This window comes from Schistocerca gregaria, chromosome X (assembly GCF_023897955.1).
Source record: "Schistocerca gregaria isolate iqSchGreg1 chromosome X, iqSchGreg1.2, whole genome shotgun sequence".
NCBI classification, from domain to species: Eukaryota; Metazoa; Arthropoda; class Insecta; order Orthoptera; family Acrididae; genus Schistocerca; species Schistocerca gregaria.
The window spans coordinates 378,877,321-378,892,376 of NC_064931.1; the positions used below are offsets into that span (position 1 = coordinate 378,877,321).

Sequence of the window (15,056 nt, forward strand, 5' to 3'; positions counted from 1 at the left end):
TGTATTCGTTTTTGCCTGCTTCATTTACTGCATTTTTATATTTTCTCCTTTCATTAATTAAATTCAATATTTCTTCTGTTACCCAAGGATTTCTAGAAGCCCTCGTCTTTCTACCTACTTGATCCTCTGCTGCCTTCACTACTTCATCCCTCAGAGCTACCCATTCTTCTTCTACTGTATTTCTTTCCCCTATTCCTGTCAACTGTTCCCTTATGCTCTCCCTGAAACTCTGTACAACCTCTGGTTCTTTCAGTTTATCCAGGTCCCATCCCCTTATTTTCCCACATTTTTGCAGTTTCTTCAGTTTTAATCTACAGGTCATAACCAATAGATTGTGGTCAGAGTCCACACCTGCCCCTGGAAATGTCTTACTACTTAAAACCTGGTTCCTAAATCTCTGTCTTACCATTATATAATCTATCTGATACCTTCTAGTATCTCCAGGGTTCTTCCACGTATACAACCTTCTTTCATGATTCTTAAACCAAGTGTTAGCTATGATTAAGTTGTGCTCTGTGCAAAATTCTACTAGGCGTCTTCCTCTTTCATTTCTTAGCCCCAATCCATATTCACCTACTATGTTTTCTTCTCTCCCTTTTCCTACACTCGAATTCCAGTCACCCATTAATATTAAATTTTCGTCTCCCTTCACTATCTGAATAATTTCTTTTATTTCATCGTACATTTCTTCAATTTCTTCATCATCTGCAGAGCTAGTTGGCATATAAACTTGTACTACTGTAGTAGGTGTGGGCTTCATATCTATCTTGGCCACAATAATGCGTTCACTATGCTGTTTGTAGTAGCTTACCCACATTCCTATTTTCCTATTCATTATTAAACCTACTCCTGCATTACCCCTGTTTGATTTTGTGTTTATAACCCTGTAGTCACCTGACGAGAAGTCTTGTTCCTCCTGCCACCGAACTTCACTAATTCCCACTATATCTAACTTTAACCTATCCATTTCCTTTTTAAATTTTCTAACCTACCTGCCCGATTAAGGGATCTGACATAACACGCTCCGATCCGTAGAACGCCAGTTTTCTTTCTCCTGATAACGACATCCTCCTGAGTAGTCCCCGCCCGGAGATCCGAATGGTGGACTATTTTACCTCCGGAATATTTTACCCAAGAGGATGCCATCATCATTTAATCATACAGTAAAGCTGCATGTCGTCGGGAAAAATTACGGCCGTAGTTTCCCCTTGCCTTCAGCCGTTCGCAGTACCAGCACAGCAAGGCCGTTTTGGTTAATGTTGCAAGGCCAGATCAGTCAGTCATCCAGACTGTTGCCCCTGCAACTACTGAAGAGGCTGCTGCCCCTCTTCAGGAACCACACGTTTGTCTGGCCTCTCAACAGATACCCCTCTGTTGTGGTTGCACCTACGGTATGGCCATCTGTATCGCTGAGGCACGCAAGCCTCCCCACCAACGGCAAGGTCCATGGTTCATGGGGGTAGGCGATATAGCATTATGTGATTTATTTAGAGTAAGCCCTCTTCAAATTTATCCCCCAGTACCTAAGGAGAGTGTTATAGAATTTTCAAATTGTGTAAGTAATAGAAGATTTACTGCTACCAACTAATTTCCAAAGTGCAGGTTGCAGATGGATATCAGAAACTTTACAAACCACAAAGTAACATAAATAAATAAAGTTTAAATCAGCTCCATTATTATCAATGACTTTTAAGGAAATAAACATCAAGGAAATAAAGTATATTAACTTCGAAGTGATCCACCTCCCCAGATGAGAACATTTGTATGATTCTTCTGGCATTCGAGATATATGCAACAAAGAATATTAGAATGTAATTAATACAGCTCACATAGGTGTATATAAAAAAGAATATTAGAATGTCATTAATACAACTCACATATTAATCTACTGCAGAACACTTCAACACTTATGAAAAAACTTATATAAAGATTCAGCTAAGAATATCGTTGAATGTTAAATCCAGAATCTAGAGAAATTGCTGAACCGTATGATCGAAATATTCCAAATATAGTGACAGATGAAGATTAAATAAGTTTTATAAATTCAAAAATTTGTTTTATTTAAAAAATTACTACAGTAGAATGAAGTAAGAGATCTTGTGATATCACAGGAAAATTTCGATAAGCCGCAAATTTAGATTACAATCTGAAATTCCTAAATTACCATTAGCACCAGAAAGAGAAAATAAATTATTAACAGCATTAAATAATAAAGAAAAATATGTCTTAATAATAGAAATTTTAAAACATGTTTAAATCTTATTTTGAAATTAAGAAAAATCCATAGAATCTTATCATAACAACAATACAAGTGGATGAAAAATTTAATGAATTTCTTACAAAAATAAGACAACTGAAAATATTAGGAATAGAAAAAATATTAAAATAATAACAGATCCATAAAAATACATAAAATAATTGTAAATACCATGTTTTGAACAAACAACAGCATTTTCAGAAAATCTAGTTGCACTTCATATGAAGAAAACAATACTAAAATCAATAAACAAAGTTATATTGGAATGAGTATTCTAGATATTACAAAATTATGAAACCAAAATATGGTGAAAGAATTGTTTTACGTTATATGGATACAAATACTTTTACTTAAAATATAAAAACAATAGATTTTCAAAAAATCTGAAATCTATGGTAAACAAATGGGGTTATTAAAAATATATATTTATCAAATTCAACAAATAAACAAGAAAGTGTCAGGATAATGATAGATAAAACTGTGGAGAAAATGTGACAGAACACATTAGTCTGAGATTAAAAATGTCTGCATATAAAATTGGTGATAAATAAAAGAAACTATCTGAAGGCTTTAAAAAATCTGTTACAAAAAGTGAATGGGGTTTTGATGATTATAAAAATTGTTTAGATAACAAAATAAAAATATACGAAGTTGGGTTTAATTATATGATTTAAATATGAATTGTATACAGTTACATTTAAGTAAATATTTTAAAGTTACGATTAAGACAAATGTGTTATATTGCAAGATACAATTACACATGAGCATATGGTTATTACAGATTAAACACAAAAGAAAGTAGTACATAATAATAATGATCTCTAACACGAATAAAACAGTTGCCTAGAGAATTAACCAAAACAAATAAAGAAATAATAAATTATTTACTTTTTTAAAATTTTTTTCATTGCATTAGGATTTTTGATGTGTTTTGTGATGTACTTCAGAAACCAATTTTCCACAAAACATCGAACTTTCTGAAAATACCTTTCTTTATGTTTCTGATTATAATTACATCTATGAAATTATTTAGAACAATTTTGAATTTCTTTTGTACATTTATCAAATAAATTTATTTTATTGCATTTAGTAGTAATTTCGTTTTGATGTTCGCATTCATTTTCTCTAGATTCTTTTTGTTTCTCTATTTTACAATCAAAAGAGCCCATTTTTGAAGGTGTATTCTTATTTGTAACTTTTAATTTGTGATGAATTTTTTTCTTGTTTTTAGAATGGACCAATGATTTTAATTTCCTTATATAATGATGTTTTTTTTTAAGATTTAAAAAATAAAAATCTAGTAAAATTTATTTTACTTAAATGGAGTCCGATAAAGAAATATACTATGCCATCAAAAATTTGATGATGAAGATAGTATTACATTAGAAAACGTAAGCGCCTCCAAATTCCAGACATTGGAAGGTATTGAAATATCAACATTTGTTAAGGAATCAGGACTATGTACTCTTACATTAAAATTCAATAGACAAAAAGCAAAAAATATTAAAAAAATAATAATTTTTAATACATTGAATCATTTTAGTTCTTGAATGTATACATATCGATAAACAAGTGTTATTAATGATGTTAATTTAAAAAATAAGTCTTGTTTTAAAGCATAAAATATTCCTGATATTTTGGAATATGTTAATTTTAGAGACATTTTAAAAGGCAATGTGATAAACAATTATGATGAATTAACAGTTACTTCCCAGCTACATGCACATTTACCTACAAAGTTTAAAATCAACCAGGTTTGTATTGTTTAATTATGAATTAAAAATGACTTCAAGGTTGGATTTATGAAGAAGTTGGGCCATCAATTCGAAAACGTGGTGGATATGAAATGAACTCTAACATACAGGAATTCTATGCAAGTTGTGTAATCATTTAAAAGATCTAAAAAAAAATGAAGGATTAATAGGTAAAGAAAATGGACAAAATGTATGATAGCACTACATAATTTTTGTGAAAGACATCAATCAATAAATATTTTACAAGACTTTTAATTTTTCAATTAACTGATGAAAATATAAAGCCTAGTTTTGTTATTTTAAGAATGGACAATAGCAATTTTAATTATGATAAGTAAGATATTCTAATGTAAGATAAAAATACTGAAACAGAAATAATTGTAGCAAGAAATGGATATCCAGATTTTGAAGAATTTGAAGAATTACTTATGTACAATTTTCAGTTAATTGATATCAATGACTGAAAGCAACTTAAAAAGTTATTTGCTGTCTTAGTTAAACCAATTGTATGATGTTATAACAATTCTAGAAATCGCTTATATAAATATACAAATTAAATTCCCAGCACATTTCTCTAATTTAATTTTGAATAAAATTCATAAGAATTTTCTATATACACCTGATAAACAAAATTCTAAAAAACCAGTGGATTATCTTAATTTTAAAATTTTCATGTGATTCCAACATTATAACATTTTGTTAACTGTTATTTGAATATCAAAATATACTCTACCTTTTACAATAAAATAGTAAACATAATATTATATTTAACACCAAATATGTCTAAATGCTCGATAACTAACTTAATTTATATAAAAATATATTAACAAATTAAAAAATTGCACTACTAGATTTTTTTATTTACCCAACTGATGTGTATATTGTCGTGACCTACCCATTTAACATATACCTTATACCAAACTTATTGAAAACGTTTTTAAAATTTGTTATCAATCGTTCTTGATCATACAAATTTGCTTTCTTTCTTCGCCAATTAAATCTTTCTACTTATGTATAACTCGATTAGAATGACTCTTGTCTTCAATTTCAAAAATTTCTTTTGTCCAATCGTTGTATATCCTTTATCGAAAAATCCTTTTAAATTTCCCCATTCTTTCTTTTTTATCAATTTTATATTTAGCATTAGTATATACCAAATTACATAAATCGTTTTCAATAAATTTTTTCCCATTCATTTGTTAACACTTTCTTTCGTTTTGTATTGAGTGTTTTGTGATATTATATTCATCATCTGATTTCTACACTACTTCAACCCATTCATAATTCCCTAGAAAGTAAAATTTTTCCACGATTTTATTTTAATGATCTATTAAACGTTTTAACAACAGATGCTTTCCACTTACTAAGAGTTGAAAAGTGGTTAATATTAAACTATTTCCTTAATTCTTGGGAATCTTTATTATGTTTTTACCACATGCTGTTGGTAAAATATTTGGTTTCCCCTACACAAATACTTTTTCCATAACTGGAATAACTCACCCAAATTTTGCAATAATCTATAAAAATTATTATATATTTGTGCACCCCTTTTAAATTCCCAAAATCTATTTCCCCTAAATCATGTTGCTATAATTAATCGATTCCAAAAATTTTCCTTTCTTATAATATTTTCTCATTTATTTATAATATTCATAAATAATCTCTTCACGAATATTAAAAAACATTATACACAAGTTTATTTAACAAATTTACTGTTTTGTTTTTATAAATTAAACAAAGAACTTAAACTCTTTGTTTCCCAATTTTAATTATTATTCTGTTAGGGTTATGTGTTGCAGTAACCTTTTACATTTCAAACAGTAGATATGATTATGATCCCCCATGTATATAGAATAAATATAATTAATTTACTTTATCAGATGTAATTAACTTTTTGTCTACTGGAACAATTTTAGTAGAATGTTTTAATCTTTTGTTAGAAAATTTGATTTTCATCTTGTTATTATTTGTTGGATGACAGAGTTATTTTCTAAATGTTTTTTCAAAGCACTCATCAAGAGGCCGTAATCTTTAATTTTTCAATCTCTGTTTATATTATACCTCTGCTTACATTAAATCTACTTTTTTAAGAATAAAATAATATTCATTAACATTGTACATTTTCTATTCATCTCCAGGGCTAAAAGTAAGTTCTGTTAATTGCTTATCGTAGACCGTATTTCTAAGATTATTTAAATCGTTAAAGTATGGAGTTTTTCAGAAATAATATGTAAAAGAATTTCTTTATTTATAGAATTATTCATCCACATTAAAATACTTGTATATTCAGTTTTAGTAACAAGTATTCCTGTTTCTTTCCTAAATATGTTTTCTTTACTTCATGCTTATTATCAGTTTTGATTGGTAATTTTCAAACTCTGAAGTTAAATAGTAATTAGTTTTTGGTTCTAATAATGGAAAATCTAATATTTTTTGCATCGTTATTGTTTTTATAATTAATGCGGTTCTAAAATTTGCCATTTATTGATTAATAATTTTCATTAAATTTAAATTTCATATGTAATAAATTTAAAAGAAGTTTACAGAAATGCCCTCAAAAAATTTCCTAAAATATTGTGTCCTTTTAATGTTATAATAAAATCATTTTTTCCTAAATAATTTGCAATTTGTTTAGGTACATTTCCTCCAAATGATTAAAAACAAAAAATTATATCTTTATTTATATAATAAAAAATTCAGGTAATACTAATGACATCAGATGTATCTAAATTTACTATTCCTCATTATGAATTTTTTGTTTTATTAGATAGTTCACCAATCAGAAGAATGCAATGACAATATTTAATTTTGAAATGTTTTAACTAATTCTTCTATCTCAAAATTAGAAAAATTATTATGGATATTTTTTATTATTGCTTGGAATTTTTTCTACATTAATTTCGAATCGTTTCCTTTACTAAATTATGTCCTCTTTGTTCTTCTAATTCATTATCAGCTTATTTCTGGTTTATAACTGCATCTGCATTGCTATAGATCCACCAGCAAGTCAAATAATGGTTGCTGGTTATGATAATACAGTTAATAATAATGGTAAAAATCGAGCTTCATGTTTAGTTCCTTTTTTGTTCATTAAATAATCAATTATTTTTCTTACCACCGAACTACCTAATGTAATAAGAAATTTGCACCAGTTTCATATCTTTTGGCTTTTTGTTTACACATTATAATGGATCAAAATTATTTTATTGTTCGCTAAATAAGTTAACTTTAATGATTTTGGTCTTATGTCACCATTTCAAAGCATAGTGTAATAAATACCAAAGTCATTCCTGTATGTAGATTAAAAAATAATAAAGAATTTTTTTATAATGCCAACCCATTTTGAGCAGCATACATTCCCATTCATAATTTTCTTTCTCCATTACTTATTCCTCTAACTAATTTTTATAAAGCTGAGTTTCCAACAAATGAAGCATTCAAAGCATGTATTCTTTCTTTTGCAGATAATTGAACGTTTTTAACAACTTCATGATGTTTTCCACATTCTTTATTATCTCTATTAGAATGTCATGTTCTTTACATGCTTCATCTAATGGATTTGTTCCTTTATCTCCTTATGCTTGACTTTCATTTCCTTTAGAAGAAGGTCCACAATAATTATAACTTGGTATATTCTTTTCACCATTGGTAAACTCTTTAAAGTTCACGTTTCTATTCCTTTTCCATATTCTGTTTCGTAAAATGTGGACGGAAAATTTCAGTAATTTTTATTTCCAAGTAGTTACTCCCCATTGAGTACTGTTAGTCTATCAATTAAATGGCGATCATCATTCATCCAAATATATTCAAATAGTTTTTCTGTATATTCTATATTAAAGCTTCTCCAACATTTTGAATTGAATTATTAAGATTTCTTTTTTAAACCTAGGAAAATAATACCTGACAATTGTTTTAACAAATACTTATATTTATTTCCTTTACCTCATTAATTTTTATTTGGCTTATTATCAGAATATCCAGAACTGATGTGAATAAAATTCTAGCATAATTTTATAAATCGAGAGAAGCAAATTCGTTACCTAAATCTTCTGAAGTAGAATGTTTTTTACTTAAAAGATTCATTAATAAACCTGTTCCCTCTGTTAATTTATCGCTATTGGTTTCATTGAATATTTACCAATATATTTAAAAGTAGCAACACGTCTTAAACCAAAAACAGTATGTTCACTATGATCGATAAATTTTAATATTGTTTCACTTATATTTGTTTTTAACAACTTTGCATATGGTTTTTTTCTGTCTAAACTTCTTCTTAAATTTTATTCGATAAATAATGTTTCTAGGTCACATAGTGTACTATTTTTTTACTCTTATTATTTTGTTATTGTTGGAATAGTGTTGAATTCTTCCACATTATTTTGATTACAAGTAACCATTTGTTTTTCGGCTTCTGTATTTTCTTCAGTAGCTTCCAAAAGTTATCACCTAAACCTTCAATTCCTTGTTTAACTTCTTCAAGTCCATCAATAACTCATATAGTTTTCTTTTAAATTTTTTGTAATCCATTCTTGGTTATTTTTACTACTATTCAAACTATTCTTCCAATTATTCCTTTACTTTGCTATTTCATTTAGCTTTTTTAACAATTTCTGGGTTGAATTTTTAAAATATTTATAAAGGATAAAATACAAGAACGATTTTTTTTGTCTTTATTGTTGATGTTCAACGTATTTATGTTCAACATTTTTATGGTCAGTGTTTCCATCTATGTCATTATGTTCAGTCTTTTTCGTCCAATGTTAACATTCAACATTTTTATATTCAAAATTTATGTTCAACTTTTTTATGTTTAACTTTTTTGTGCTTAATATGTAATATTCTGAAACGTATTTATTTGGTCTCTGTATTTAACTTTATTAATTTGTCTTGCCATATTTGTTGTTATGAAATGAAATTAATCTTCATTTATTAAAAACCAGAAATTTTATATCAAAACCAATAAACTCATGATAAATTGACTTAAATTTGTAATCTTGTCTAAAAAAAATTTAAAAATTTAGATTATTTCCCATTGTTTGTTTTCGTATTTTTGAATAAGTTTTAACTAAATGGAAACAATCTATTCCTCTATGTCTACCAGTAGTAAATCTTTCTCTATTCATATCCTTATTTTCAAGAACGAAATAATCAAGAACAAAAACTGAATTATTTTCGCATTCGTCTTACAGAATAATTTCATCATTATTTGCAATCAAAGGGGTAATTTTTCATTAACTTTATACTCTATTTTTCACAAATTATTAATTTTTGGTTGATCTAAACATTTTAATGAACATGTTAATGATTAATTTTGTCTCAATGTAACCACCCTGGAGCTAGGATATAACCTGCAATCTATAATCTTGTTGTTCCACAATCTCTTAGTCCTATTACTGAACTCCAAATATAGTTTGGTAAAACTTTACAATGTTTATTTTTTAATTTTTCTGGAATTCTTTTCTTCATTCCCAATCTGTCACTTAATTATATATTTTTTAATATGTAAGAGTAGATTATTCTAATTGAGTGATAATTCATCTATTCTTAAACAAAATTACATTTTCCTATAAGAGAAACTTATAAACATTTTCAATACTTTTTATTCAACTTTTTTAACTCATAATATTTCACCAAAAATAATAATTTATATGCTAACGAAGACAGTATAGAAATTCCTGCTGGTCATGATGAATTAGACAAAATTATTGTATTACGTTTTATTTATCAAGGTAGAAAAGAAAATAAAGATAAATCACTTCACATTACTGAAGTTGATAAATTTATATTTTTTGTATTTTTTATGTTTTTAATTAAATGAACATTTCGTTCACAGTGGTTGATAAATTTTTGAATGGGGGAAACATCGGAACTAAAATCTTGATTTTAAGTCTGATAATTATTAAAAAATGTCCTCTTTGCACCATAACTCTCATAAATATACTACTGTGGGTCTTCCCAGGGGCAGCTTCAGAGTGCATCATTTCCTCTGCAGCCAGCTACAAAGGTAATTTGTTTGTGTACAGTTCTGTGATGGATGGTGGGAATGGTACACTAGTAGGTATTTGCAGTAGTTTTTTCGTTGTCCACAAGTTGAATATGTCAACTGCAATTACAGGCATAGCAGTGCATATATGCAAGGTACAGAGATGTTGGAGTTCTCAGGTACATAGTAATTCTTTGAGGAAAGAATGAGTCATTGCATTAGCACTTTCCTCAGGATCACCACACATCACTGTGATATGATGAGATTTACTCAGACTGGCAGGTGTGTACTTAATTCGGATTTTCAATAGTTATTCACAAGTCTCCTGTGGTCAGACTTACTGTGACGTTACGCTTTCGACATAACAGTCTGGATAGTTTTGGTTTTGGAAAATGGATTATAAGTTGTCAATGTGGATATTCTGGATGGGACAGTTTTGGTAGATCGTGTGAGGAACTCTTCCATAATTAGAGTAAGAATGTACATCATTTAGTGGGAAGAATACCAGCAGGGGACAAACCTCTGGTTTATAGGAAAGCATATAGAATACTTCATCATTTGCAACCAATAATGGAGGAGTTTAGCAATCAACAACTAAATAAAACTAAATAATGGCGTTACTCAAGAAAGTAAACACCCCTGGGATCAGTGATTGTCGCTTTGCCTATGAAGTCATTTGGGGGGGGGGGGGGCGAAGAAATATGGGCTACATTATTTAAATGCTGGAACTCCTATGAATGCATATGCAGTTTCAACAATCGATCTAAAAACTGATTACCAACAGCTGGTATTAGACCAGAAGACCATCCAAAGACCGCATTTACGATTCCTAAGTGGATTTTCCTTTACCAATGGATGCCTTTTGGCTTATGAATGCTCTGACCACATTTCAACAGTTGTTAGATCTTATGTTTAGACGGTTCATGCCCTCGTATATGATACCCTTACACGATAATTTTCCTTTTTCTAATTATCTGATTGAGCACATTCAGTGACTTGAATAGGTGCTTGAGAAGTTGTGTGCAGTTCTCTTATCTTCAAGCATCGAAAAGCGTAACTTTGCATTTACAGGAATGAGCAATCTAGGACGTGTTCTTAGCCAAAATAATGTAAAGACTGATCCAGATTCATATGTGCAGTGCTTGATTTACCATTACCACAGACTATGAAGCAGTTACTCTCATTTTTAGAGTTATCGAATTATTATAGGAAATTTGTAAGGGATTTGTTGTCATTGGCATACCGCTGACACATTTATTAAAGAATGTCATAAAATTCCAATGGATGGTGAAGTGTCAAGCCACATTCAAGAAATTAAGAGCGCACTAACAACCAGCCCTGTATTAACATTTCTAAATTACTTAGAAGAATTTGTCCTGTCCTGTGATGCAAGCAGTCAGGTGGTCAGATGCATTTTAAGTCAGAAAGTAGATTGGAAAGACCAGTAGCATACGCATCAAGGCAGTTAAATAGAGCCAAGTGGAATTACTCAACTGTAGATAAGGAGTTGTTCCGTTTAATAGCAGGAGCCACTTAGTTTCGATGTTACCTTTATGGTAGAAAATTCAGAGTCACAGAAACTGTACAGTATTACAGTGACTGCCAGAACTGAAAGAACCTCTAGCAGATTGACTCACTGGACATTCGATTTTGAGGGAGTTTGCAAACTGGAAAGGAAACATGGCTATGGTGGTTGTGGTGGTTGTTAGTGTTTAACGTCCCGTCGACAACGAGGTCATTAGAGACGGAGCGCAAGCTTGGGGTAGGGAAGGATTGGGAAGGAAATCGGCCGTGCCCTTTTCAAAGGAACCATCCCGGCATTTGCCTGAAACGATTTAGGGAAATCACGGAAAACCTAAATCAGGATGGCCGGAGACGGGATTGAACCGTCGTCCTCCCGAATGCGAGTCCAGTGTGCTAACCACTGCGCCACCTCGCTCGGTCATGGCTATGCAGCTGGGGTATGCAAACAGATTTCGATCATGCTAGCACTTGGATGAAACCACACGGGACGGCAGAAGTTGCAGACTGCTGATGCACACTGCCACCTATTCAAAACGCAACCACAGTTTGGCATGCAGCATGTACTACCATGTAGGACGACGAAGGTTGGGCTACACAACGTATTACCTGCAGCACTAAAGGAAGAAGTATTGAGAAACTCACGGTCATCTGCTATCAAGGCACAGAGGATGCAGAATAACAGATTGTAGAATGGCTGAATGATATTGGTGTCGCACGGGGTAGTCACAGGTTCGAGTCCTCCCTCAGACACGTGTGTGTGTGTGTGTGTGTGTGTGTGTGTGTGTGTGTGTGTGTGTGTGTGTGTGTGTGGTCCTTAGCGTAAGGTAGTTTACGTTAAGTAGAGTATAAGCTTATGGACCGATGACCTAAGCAGTTTGGTCCCATAATACCTTACCACAAATTTCCAAACGATATTGGTGGAGTACTAGAAGACAGAACATTGACAGATATATGTTGTATTGTGTGCCATGTGCAAAGTTGCCAGTTTCAGCGAACAACAAGTACGACTTCAGAGATTACCAGGGCATCCAAGTCATTTTTATATTTATAGAATGAGCCAGCCGCGGTGGCCGTGCGGTTCTAGGCGCTGCAGTCCGGAACCGCGGGACTGCTGCGGCCGCAGGTTCGATTCCTGCCTCGGGCATGGATGTGTGTGATGTCCTTAGGCTAGTTAGGTTTAAGTAGTTCTAGGTTCTAGGGGACTGATGACCTGGGATGTTGGGTTCCATAGTGCTCAGAGCCACTTTTTTAATTTATAGAATGGGCATCCCAGTTTCATGTAACCAAATAAAAAAAAACTAAACTCCGTCCGAACAGGTCTTGGAAGGCCCATCGGTACCGACCAGCTGCCGTGTCATCCTCACCCCACAGGCGTCACTGGATGCGGATATGGAGGGGCATGTGGTCAGCACGCCTCTCTCCCGGCCGTACGTCAGTTTAAGAGACAGGAGCCGCTGCATCTCAATTAAGTAGCTCTCCAGTTTGCCTCACAAGGGTTGAGTGCAACGCTCTTGTCAACAGCGCTCGGCAGACTGGATGGTCACCCATCCAAGTGCTAGCCCAGTCCGACAGCGCTTAACTTCGGTGAACTGACGGGAACCGGTGTTACCACTGCAGCAAGGCCGTTGGCATTTAACCAACACCAGCAGGTAACTACTACATATTAACTACCATAGGCCGCTTTTTGCGCTATGCTGTGTTGATTGCCATTCCTAATAAGCAAGCGAGAACAGTAGTACCAGCAATGCTGACTGAGCTGGTTATTGATGTCTGACTCCCCATCGCAAACACACACACATACAGACTTATGGATTAAGGCATCAACTTCATGTTCAAATAACTTACGTCAGTGCAGCCAGGTGATGTCCAATACCCTTAGTATTTTAACAAAATTTGCGAAAGAACGTTATGAATGCATTTATGATGATGATGATCATACATCTCTACCTATAGTTGCGTTAGTGAAGAGAGATCGATCTATAAAAATTACAGCAAACGTCACAGTAATATTTGACTATGTGGAGATAAAAAGGTAATTAATATCCATTTCGAGGAAACGAGGCAGTCAAAGAACTAGTGATAAAACAACACACCTTATCCCAATTTAAAAGAAAATATTTCCATTTCTGGCACCTGAAATTTTGAGCAATGCGAAAGGAAGAGGAATCGGGAAAAAAACTTTATATCTACTGCAGCTTTCATATCACGTTTCAAGAAAGAATACAGAATGTGCCGTAGACACAACACTGCTTTCATGACAGCCAGAGATGTACAGGAACGCCAAGAAATTCGCCAGTCTGGGTCGCATTATCAGAAAAGTAAAGCAGGAAACATACGTTTGGAGGCCACGGAAAATGGGAAAATGTCAAAGGACCTCCTAAAATCATATTTCGTGAATGTTGGTAATGACAATGTCGCAAACAACCAAAAGTGTATACTACTTTTTGTTTCTTGGAGTGCTCACAAGGACGCAACATCAATAAACGATTCATTTCCGGGTAAAGGCACCGAATGCATGATCATTCCACTGGGAACAATAATAAAATACGTATAGGTTTTTGATGTATATTCCTTCTGGCAATATGATATGTCTGCAAGGAGAATAACAGACTCTGTGAGGACTCCCTGCAGTGATTTTAACACTGAATTAGGAAATAGGATTTTCATAATAAAATGCATTTGATTTATTTATAATCAGCTGTCTACTCCAGTGTATCAGCCTATGCTTCAATATACGTGGTAAGCAACTGAGTACAACACTCTTGCACAGGTCGCTAAATTCGAGATGTGCTTGAATGAGATTTGATTTTGCAGCTCTAACTGTGATTCTGAGGCTTATCCAGACAATGCTTTCGCCAAATGTGCCTATTGTCAATCTACACACTGTTCATGCATTTTTTACGAGTCTCAAGTACATTTCTAAAGTCCGATAGTGAGCAAACTAAGAGTAACATATTCGAAAGTTTTCACTATCCTAATCACATTGATACGTAAAACTTCTAATCACAGATGTAATACCGAATTTCTGGTCGAGCCGAGAGACTTCCTTTGTCAACACGTTCCTCGCTGGGCACTGACCTGCCGCCTCGTACTTTCAAGCAGAGCAGTCTCTGCATGGTCGGTGCCAGAAAGCGTCGGGAAGAAGACGGAGTAACTGTTAAACTCTCGCCAGTAAAATATTGCTATCTGAATGATGTTTCATTAACGACGTGGCGCTCTATGGGATCATTCACTCTCCCTTTGCGCTCGACCTCCTGTTAACACCGTGACACAGGCTTGGGTCGTAACACTATGTATGAAACAGTTGTTCCCGTTGGCAGTCGGATATTAATTTAGAATTGCCCTGCACATATTAACGGTACAAGCTACGATTCTTTCATATGCAGCTGTACTTCACATGGAGTTTCCTAAAATTAGATTCGTTTTCACCTTACACACGCCACCAGAAGATTTTGCATCTTACGAAAGCGTCCACCGGAAGCGAGAATACGGCACATTTAAGTACTAACATCCTTTATCTTTATATTCCCTGGATTCC

General features: G+C 32.6%; 1 pseudogene; it reads right to left on the minus strand.

The window, feature by feature from the left end:
• Positions 1-13,030: 13,030 nt before the first annotated feature.
• Positions 13,031-13,148, minus strand: LOC126299893 (5S ribosomal RNA; annotated as a pseudogene).
• Positions 13,149-15,056: the final 1,908 nt, after the last annotated feature.